Source organism: Crinia signifera, chromosome 11 (assembly GCF_055691185.1).
Source record: "Crinia signifera chromosome 11, ASM5569118v1, whole genome shotgun sequence".
Lineage (NCBI taxonomy): Eukaryota > Metazoa > Chordata > Amphibia > Anura > Myobatrachidae > Crinia > Crinia signifera.
In genome coordinates, this window is record NC_139227.1 from 126661805 (window position 1) to 126672932 (window position 11128).

Below are 11128 nucleotides of genomic sequence, written 5' to 3' on the forward strand. Positions count from 1 at the left end.
CGCTGGTCTGTTAGTGTGCTGTGCTGTGTATCTGATTTTGGGACTTATGTAATATCTGGGCTCCCGTTTTTCTTATGAGACAGCATCCCCTCGCGGGGCTCGCTACGCTCGCCACACTATATAAAATCAACTCCATGCGTAGTTGGATAGTAGGGGTATGAAAAAATGGGGTGCATTTAACATGGGAGCCCAGATAATACATAAGTACCCTGTTTTTATCAGTTTAATATCTAATAAGACCACTATCTGGCTTTATCGTGTTGTTTACCACCAGCCGAGGAGCAGTGGGCGTTTCGTGAAGCGCTGAGTTGGTCTGTGAGTGTGCTGTGCTGTGTATCTGTTTTTATCAGTTTAATATCTAATAAGACCACTATCTGGCTTTATCGTGTTGTTTACCACCAGCCGAGGAGCCGTGGGCGATTCGGCAGCATTCTGCAGGCAGTGGCAGAAACGCTCCTGTCACTTAGGCCATCTTCTGACGGCATCTGGTTGTGTAATACAGGGTGAGAGCTGCAGTGGCAGACTCCCAGATTAATAAAGGGTGAAAGCTGCAGGGTGAGAGCTGCAGTGGCAGACTCCCACATTAATGCAGGGTGAGAGCTGCAGTGGCAGACTCCCAGAATATAGGAGATGCACACTTTAACAAACCAAACATTTCAGCAACACGGCCTACAAAACTGTGGCTGAAATGACTGGTTTGTTTGGACACCCACAAAATAAGCTGGCAATGCTCCAAAGAGCATACAATTCAAACAAAAGATGATGCTCTAACGAGGATGTCATGGAAAGAAAAGAGGACCCCCACAAGACAAGCTGGCAGTGCTCCAAAGAGCATACAATTCAAACAAAAGATGATGCTCTAACGAGGATGTCATGGAAAGAAAAGAGGACCCCCACAAGACAAGCTGGCAGTGCTCCAAAGAGCATACAATTCAAATAAAAGATGATGCTCTAACGAGGATGTCATGGAAAGAAAAGAGGACCCCCACAAGACAAGCTGGCAGTGCTCCAAAGAGCATACAACTCAAATAAAAGAGGTGCTAGATGGAATAGTCCTTGGGCCCTCCAACCCACCCTTACGTTGTATTAACAGGACATGCACACTTTAACAAACCAATCATTTCAGCCACTGGGACTGCCACACGACTGTGGCTGAAATGATTGCTTTGTTTGGGCCCCCACAAAACAAGCTGGCGATGATCTCTCTGCACAAAGTGGCTCTGGCAATGATCTCTCCTTGCACAAATTGACTCTACAGTGGAAAGATGTCATCCTCATCCTCCGATTCCTCTCCCCCATCAGAGTGTAGATCCTCTTCTTCACACAATATTAATTTGTCCCCGCTGGAATCCATCATTACAGACGTCTCTGTATTTTGTGGACGTAATTGCCGACAAAGATCTTCCTGGTAGAATTTGTAGTTCATTTTTATGAACATCATCTTCTCCACATTTTGGGGTAATAACCTCCTACGGCGATCGCTGACAAGGTTCACGGCTGTGCTGATAATTCTTTCAGAGTACACACTGGAGGGTGGACAACTTAAGTAAAGTAAAGCCAGTTTGTGCAAGGGCCTCCAAATTTTCTTTTTTTTTACTGCCAGTAGGCAAAAGAACTGTCTGACTTGGGTGGTATCACTAAAATAATCATCCACCATTCTTTCAATGGTGACCGTATCAGATGGAGTCACTGTAGACATTTCCGTTAGTGTAGGCAGTTCCTTTAGACCTGACCAGATGTCATACACATTGCCAGAAAGATCTGTATCACCAGCAGTGGCTCCCTTAGGAAACAAAACTTTTGCTAGCAGTCAAAACTGATGGAGGCGATTTTGCAGTGTCACGTGCCGATTGAGCTGACAGTATGTTTACTAACAGCTCTTTGCATGTCTTTAGATTTCCATCTGTCGGAAAAAAAGATACAATGAAGGACTTAAACCTAGGGTCAAGTATGGTCGCCAACCTATAGTGATCTGATTTCAAGAGATTGACGACCCTTGGATCGTGGCGAAGAGAACTAAGGGCTTGATCCACAAGTCCGACATGCCTAACGGATTCGTTCTGCTTCAGCTCCTCCTTCAGTTTCTGCAGCTGCTGTCCAAGAGTCTAATAAGGGGACTGACCTGGCTCAAGCTGGCAGTGTCTGAACTGACTTCACGTGCGGCAACTTCAAAAGGTTTAAGAACCTTGCACAGCACTGAAACCATTCTCCACTGCACTTGACTCAGGTGCATTCCCCCTCCTTTCCCTATATCATAGGTTGTTGTGTACCTTTGGATGGCCTTTTGCTGCTCCTCCAACCGCTGAAGCATGTAAAGGGTAGAGTTCCATCTGGTTACTACCTCTTGCTTCAGCTGATGGCAGGGCAAATTCAACATCACTTGCAGTTGCTGCAATCTACGACACGCACTTGCTGAATGTCAAAAATGCCCTGAAATTTTTCTGGCCACAGAGAGCATCTCCTGCACGCCCCTGTCACTCTTTAAAATATTATGGACCACCAGGTTTATTGTATAAACAAAACAGGGAAAGTGTTGGAATTCACCCAACTGCAATGCTCTCACAATATTTCTGGCATTGTCCGCAATCACAAATCCTGAGGAGAGTCCAAGCGGACTAAGCCATTTTGCAATAATCTCCCTGAGCTTCCCTAAGAGGTTGTCAGCGGTATGCCTCTTAGTGAAACCAGTAATACACAGAGTAGCCTGTCTCTGAATGAGCTGTTGGAATGACAATGCTGCTGCTGTTGTAGGCAATACACCTACCCAGTGGACTGTCACAGTCATGTAGACTTTCGTTTGTCCTGTACCGCTTGTCCACATATCTGTGGTTAAGTGGACAGTCGGCACAACAGCATTTTGGAGGACACTATTTAGGTTTTTCTTAATGTCCTTGTACAAAGCAGGAATTGCTTTTCTAGTAAAGTGGAACCTAGATGGTATTTGGTAGCGGGGAAACAGCTCCTCAACTAACTGTTTAAAACCCAGTGCATGAACAGTGGATACTGGACGCACATCTACTATCAACATAGCTGTTATTTTGTCGGTAATCCTTTGAGCAATAGGGTGACTGCTGTGATATTTGGTCCCCTTTTCAAAGGCCTGTTTAACAGTCAATTGCTTTGTTACATTAGTACAAGATTTACTTCTGGTCCCCTTCCGAGATGCAGATCCACTCACAACAGCAGCAGTAGCAGAAGGTGTATCAGTCAAGGATGCTTCTGAGGAAGCATGGATAGCAGAGCAGTCAGTCACGCCTGATAATTCGGATGCAGGACTACTTCCGAAAATGATTGAGGATGCTGACGATAAGGATGTTGATGGTGGAGATTGCAGGCGCTTGGTGGTTCTAACAAAGGAAACAGAGCTAGGTGAAGGTGGACTAGATGTTGCCTTTTTAGTTTCAGAATTTCTCAAAAACTTTTGATGATTACGCTCCAAGTGACGAAACAGAGAGGAGGTTCCCAGATGGCGAAGGTCCCTACCTCTACTTACTGCAGCTTTACAAATGGTACATATAGCTTGACAGTTGTTGTCCGGATTCGGGTAGAAATAATTCCACACACAAGAGGTGGATTTTTTTGTCTTTTGCCCAGGCATGACAATGGGCTTTTTAATCCCATGGGCGACAACTGTTTCCACTGGTGTCTGAGTGATACAAACAATATCCTCACCAACACCCTCATCACCAACATCCTCATCACCAACATCCTCATTCCTAACATCCTGATCAGTGGCAGCAACACAAATATACTCCTCTTCTTAGTACACTTCCACAGAAGCCTCCTCAATGTCTACATCAGCATGCTGACTTGTGCTGCTCATTCCCACATTTTCAGAGTGCGCACAAATGGCAGAAAGAGCCTCCTCTTCCAGTACACTATTGGAAGGATCAGGCTCATACATGACACCAGCAGACCCACTTGGACTCTCCTCAGGGATTTGTGATGACACTGAGCACATAGTTGGTTCACGTGCCTCCGTGAGTTTCATTCTTTTGACACCTCTATAGGGAGGGCTTACTTGAGAGGTAGAATCATCATCAATAACTGACGGTGGCCAAGGCCTTAACCTTTCCTTGCCACTTCGAGTCATGAATGGCATATTGCCAATTTTTTGTTTGTCTGTAGCTAAATATACTTTACATTTTTTTGCCCTTCCCAACAAAAAAGTACTTTGCTTCACTCTGACATGGCTTGACGTCAGACCTCTATGCCCTTTGGACACGGCCTTACTAATCTACCTTGACGGACTATGACTGCTGGCAGCAGTTGCAGCACTGGTATGTGCTTCCTTCTCTCCTCTCAGATGTTCATCCTCCATATCTATCACAGCACAAACCAGTCAACAGTCACAGTACCATATGCACAATTGGGGTACGAACAGCAGTCACAATACCTTGTGAACAGATGGAGTACCAGCAGTCACAGTATCATATAAAAAGATGGAGTACCGTCAGCAGCCACAGTACCGTATAAAAAGATGGGGTAGGGACAGCAGCCACAGTACCGTATAAAAAGATGGCGTACGGACAGCAGTCACAATACCTTATTAACAGATGGAGCACCAGCAGTCACAGTATCATATAAAAAGATGGGGTACGGACAGCAGCCACAGTACTGTATAAAAAGATGGAGTACGGACAGCAGCCACAGTACCGTATAAAAAGATGGGGTACGGACAGCAGCCACAGTACCGTATAAAAAGATGGAGTACGGACAGCAGTCACAATACCTTATGAACAGATGGAGTACCAGCAGTCACAGTATCATATAAAAAGACGGGGTACGGACAGCAGCCACAGTACTGTATAAAAAGATGGGGTACGGACAGCAGCCACAGTACCGTATAAAAATATGGGGTACGGACAGCAGCCACAGTACTGTATAAAAATATGGGGTACGGACAGCAGCCACAGTACCGTATAAAAAGATGGAGTACGGCCAGCAGTCACAGTACCGTTTAAACAGATGGGGTACGGGCAGCAGTCACAGTACCGTATAAACAGATGGGGTACGGACAGCAGTCACAGTACCGTATAAACAGATGGGGTACAGACAGCAGTCACAGTACCTTATAAACAGTTGGGGTACGGACAGCAGTCACAATACCTTATGAACAGATGGAGTACCAGCAGCCACAGTACCGTATAAAAAGATGGAGTACGGACAACAGCCACAGTACCGTATAAACAGATGGGGTACGGACAGCAGTCACAGTACCGTATAAACAGATGGGGTTTGGACAGCTGTCACAGTACCTTATAAACAGATGGGGTACAGATAGCACTCACAGTACCTTATAAACAGATGGGGTACGGAGCTACGGAGAGCAGTCACAGTACGTGGGACAGAGAATTTTTTTTTCTACTTATAATTTTATTAATTAAAAAAAAACCAGTGGGGTACGGCCTGCGGTCACAGCAGTACCTTATAAACTGATACGGAGCTGCGGACAGCAATCACAGTACCCTATAAACAGATGGGGTACCAGCAGTCACAGTAACGTATAAACAGATGGGGTACCAGCAGTCACAGTAACGTATAAACAGAGGTACGGAGCTATAGACGGCAGTCACAGTATCGGCATATACTGTACTACACTGTGACTCCAGTGAAAGTCACCAATGACCTGCTGTCAGCCAAATCCAAGGGTCACTTCTCCCTGCTTATCCTTTTGGACCTATCTGCTGCCTTTGACACTGTGGATCACCCTCTCCTCCTCCACACACTCCAAAACATTGGCCTCTCTGGCACAGTCTTCAACTGGTTTTCCTCTTACCTCTCCAACCGTTCCTTCTCAGTCTCTGCCTCTGGCTCTACCTCACCACCTTCTATCCTTCCTGTCGGGGTCCCTCAGGGTTCCGTCCTTGGCCCCCTTCTGTTCTCTCTGTACACCTCCTCTCTGGGTGCACTCATTAACTCCTTTGGCCTCCAATATCACCTCTATGCGGATGACACCCAAATCTACCTCTCCTCTCCTAAACTGTCCCCCACTGTTTTCTCTCAAGTTTCCAACTGCCTATCTGCCATCTCCACCTGGATGTCTGAGCGATTTCTGAAGCTGAATATGGACAAAACCAAACTCATTATCTTTCCCCCACCCAGAGCTATGCCCCCTACTAATATCTCTATCACTGTTAACAACACCATCATCTCCCCCGTTCCCCAACTCCGCTGCCTGGGTGTCACTCTTGACTCCTCCCTCTCCTTTGCACCCCACATCCAAGCAGTGGCCCATTCTTGTCGGTTCCAGTTACGCAACATTGCTCGCATCAGGTCCTTTCTCTCACAGAGTGCAACTAAGCTGATCATCCAGTCATTGGTCATCTCACGGCTCGACTACTGCAATGTTCTCCTCACCGGCCTCACTCAATTCCAACTGGCTCCTCTCCAATCTATCCTCAATGCTGCAGCCAGGCTTATCTTCCTCTCCCACCGCTCTAATTCTGCTACTCCCCTTCAACAAAATCTGCACTGGCTTCCATTCCCCTACAGAATCCTCTTCAAACACCTCACACTCACATACAGGGCCATCTCCAATTCCATTGCTCCACATATCTCTAACCTCATCTCCATTCATACACCCTCCCGCCCTCTACGGTCAGCTGACGACTGTCGTCTCTCCTCCACCCTGATCACTGCTTCCCACGCTAGAGTACAGGACTTTGCCCGTGCTGCACCCCTTCAGTGGAATGCACTCCCTCGCTCCATTAGACTCTCCCCGACCTTGCAAAGCTTCAAACGGGCACTGAAAACTCACCTATTCATCAAAGCGTACCCTTCCACTGCATAAACCAGATGGTTATCCGACCCCTTGCCTGTTTACATCCTGCTATCTAACCACCACCCACTTGCTTGCACCTCTTGTAATCTGTCTGTCTCCCCTTCCTACTAGATTGTAAGCTCCTCCGAGTAGGGCCCTCTTCCCTCCTGTTGTCAAAGCCCTCTTCTCTTCACATGTCACTCACAGCTCTTCTATACTCCAACACTCAGTGACCATCTTCATACTCATCTCCATCATTGGCATCTAGCCTCTAGTTGTATGTTGATTGAGTCCTCACTACTTATATCCAAGCTGTAATGTGTATTGATCTGTGGTGCTCTTTATTTGTACTGTATTCTTGTTATTTATTCAATGTTATGCCAAGCTTTGTCTCCCTGTATTGTTCCTTTGTACGGCGCTGCGAAACACTTGTGGCGCCTTATAAATAAAATTATAATAATAATAATAATACACACAGTATGGATGTACAGTATGCAGTGCACTACATACACTGGGTTATGTGGAGTTATACACTTTAGAACAATACTGCTGGTGGTGCTACTAAACTTAAATAAAATTAGAACTTGTGGCCACTGCCTAAAGTGCCTATGAAACAAAGCTGGTGCCTCTGCCCACTGCCTATGAAACAAAGCTGCCCACTGCCTATGAAACAACAAAGCTGCCCACTGTAATGCTGCACTAAAGCTGCCCACTGTAATGCTGCACTAAAGCTGCCCACTGTAATGCTGCACTAAAGCTGCCCACTATGGCTCAGAGCTGCCCAATGTAGTGTGACTTTGCACTGAGCACGCAGTGAGCACACCAGCGAAGCGTGCTGTTTCCCCGTCTCTGGATCCCAGATAATGGTGACGAACCACGGGCTCGGCGCCTTTATATGGAATCCAGGTCTCGCGAGAATCTGACGGTGGGAAGGCGCCGTTCGGCCTCGCTTTGGGATCCGAGTCTGGCGGGAATTGCCGAGCCTCGCCTTGGTAATACTCGGATCCCCAAGTTCATAGCGGTTCGTATTCTTCAGAATCCGGACCGCACATCTCTAATTTTTACCTATCAATGGTCATCCATTGTGTTTCACTGATCAAAACATCGGGGTGGGGCTTCGCAGTTGTCAGGGAGCGGAGCAGTGCTCCGTGCCCCAGCATTTTTTTTAAAACAGAGGAAAACATCGTTTTGCTGTGCCATCGATGGAGGGAAAACATTCGGTTCTCCCCCATCGATGGCAAAAGTATTCAACATCGGCCATAAACCATTGATGATTTTGAACGGTCGATGGCAATCCCTACTTATAATGTCACATCACACACAGCCAGGCTGCCAGGAGGCAGTGCCGGGCAGGGCTGACATAGTGCTCAGAGATGCTGCCCGTCCCCGGGAGAGACAGTGGTGGGGTTTTTTTAGGGAGCGCACCCCCCAAAAACACTCGCTCAGTGGGGAGTGCTGCCTAAAAAAAAAACACCACTGAAAGGGTTAAAGCCTATTGTTATAATTACATATTGTGGTCACATTTTTCGCCTTTGGAATTGTAATTCTGTAATTATCGTGCTTGGTGTAGGTTCTGTCTCTAATGAGCTAACAGACCTCACCATGTGATAAAAGCATAGTGGAGGAGTACCGGGTACACGGGAATACTCAGGCCTATGTAAGGTCCCACATTATCAGCATACTATAGCGGAGGAGAACGGGTACACAGGAATACTCAGACCTATGTAAGGTCCCACATCATCAGCATACTATAGCGGAGGAGGGGTGTAGGGTGCGGTCCCGACAGTTGGGATCCCGACAGTCATTTACCCGACGTTGAGTTCCCGCCTGTCAAAACTCTGACAGATGGCCACCCGCTATTATCCCTCGTGGGGTCCACGGGTAGAATCGCTTGCCACCGTGCCCGCAGCCTGTCGAGCCCAGCAAGGGGCTTTGTTGTGCTCACCATGCTGTCTGAGTCCAGGCAGCCAGGATCCCGACATCGGGCTAATGACTGTCGGGATCCCGACTGTCGGAACCCTATACCACACCCATGGAGGAGTACCAGGTACACAGGAATACTCAGGCCTTTGTAAGGTCCCACATTATCAGCATACTATAGCGGAGGAGAACGGGTACACAGGAATACTCAGACCTATGTAAGGTCCCACATCATCAGCATACTATAGCGGAGGAGTACCGGGTACACAGGAATACTCAGACCTATGTAAGGTCCCACATCATCAGCATACTATAGCGGAGGAGAACGGGTACACAGGAATACTCAGACCTATGTAATGTCCCACATTATCAGCATACTATAGCGGAGGAGAACGGGTACACAGGAATAGTCAGGCCTATGTAATGTCCCACATTATCAGCATACTATAGCGAAGGAGTACCGGGTACACAGGAATAGTCAGGCCTATGTAATGTCCCACATTATCAGCATACTATAGCGGAGGAGAACGGGTACACAGGAATACTCAGACCTATGTAAGGTCCCACATCATCAGCATACTATAGCGGAGGAGAACGGGTACACAGGAATACTCAGACCTATGTAAGGTCCCACATCATCAGCATACTATAGCGGAGGAGGGGTGTAGGGCGCGGTCCCGACAGTCATTTACCCGACGTTGAGTTCCCGCCTGTCAAAACTCTGACAGATGGCCACCCGCTATTATCCCTCGTGGGGTCCACGACCCCCATAGAGGGAGAATAGAATCGCTTGCCACCGTGCCCGCAGCCTGTCGAGCCCAGCAAGCCCGCAAGGGGCTTTGTTGTGCTCACCATGCTTTCTGAGTCCAGGCAGCCAGGATCCCGACATCGGGCTAATGACTGTCGGGATCCCGACTGTCGGAACCCTATACCACACCCATGGAGGAGTACCAGGTACACAGGAATACTCAGGCCTATGTAAGGTCCCACATTATCAGGATACTATAGCGGAGGAGTACCGGGTACATGGGAATACTCAGGCCTATGTAATGTCCCACATTACCAGCATACTACAGCGGAGGAGTACCGGGTACACAGGAATAGTCAGGCCTATGTAATGTCCCACATTATCAGCATACTATAGCGAAGGAGTACCGGGTACACAGGAATAGTCAGGCCTATGTAATGTCCCACATTATCAGCATACTATAGCGAAGGAGTACCGGGTACACAGGAATAGTCAGGCCTATGTAATGTCCCACATTATCAGCATACTATAGCGAAGGAGTACCGGGTACACAGGAATAGTCAGGCCTATGTAATGTCCCACATTATCAGCATACTATAGCGAAGGAGTACCGGGTACACAGGAATAGTCAGGCCTATGTAATGTCCCACATTATCAGCATACTATAGCGAAGGAGTACCGGGTACACAGGAATAGTCAGGCCTATGTAAGGTCCCACATTATCAGGATACTATAGCGGAGGAGTACCGGGTACATGGGAATACTCAGGCCTATGTAATGTCCCACATTATCAGGATACTATAGCGGAGGAGTACAGGGTACACAGGAATAGTCAGGCCTATGTAAGGTCCCACATTATCAGCATACTATAGCGAAGGAGTACCGGGTACACAGGAATAGTCAGGCTTATGTAAGGTCCCACATTATCAGCATACTATAGCGAAGGAGTACCGGGTACACAGGAATAGTCAGGCCTATGTAATGTCCCACATTATCAGGATACTATAGCGGAGGAGTACCGGGTACATGGGAATACTCAGGCCTATGTAATGTCCCACATTACCAGCATACTACAGCGGAGGAGTACCGGGTACACAGGAATAGTCAGGCCTATGTAATGTCCCACATTATCAGCATACTATAGCGGAGGAGTACCATGTACACAGGAATACTCAGGCCTATGTAAGGTCCCACATTATCAGGATACTATAGCGGAGGAGTACCGGGTACATGGGAATACTCAGGCCTATGTAATGTCCCACATTACCAGCATACTACAGCGGAGGAGTACCGGGTACACAGGAATAGTCAGGCCTATGTAATGTCCCACATTATCAGCATACTATAGCGAAGGAGTACCGGGTACACAGGAATAGTCAGGCCTATGTAATGTCCCACATTATCAGCATACTATAGCGAAGGAGTACCGGGTACACAGGAATACTTAGGCCTATGTAAGGTCCCACATTATCAGCATACTATAGCGGAGGAGTACCATGTACACAGGAATACTCAGGCCTATGTAATGTCCCACATTATCAGCATACTATAGCGGAGGAGTATCGGGTACACAGGAATACTCAGGCCTATGTAAGGTCCCACATTATCAGGATACTATAGCGGAGGAGTACCGGGTACATGGGAATACTCAGGCCTATGTAAGGTCCCACATTATCAGCATACTATAGCGGAGGAGT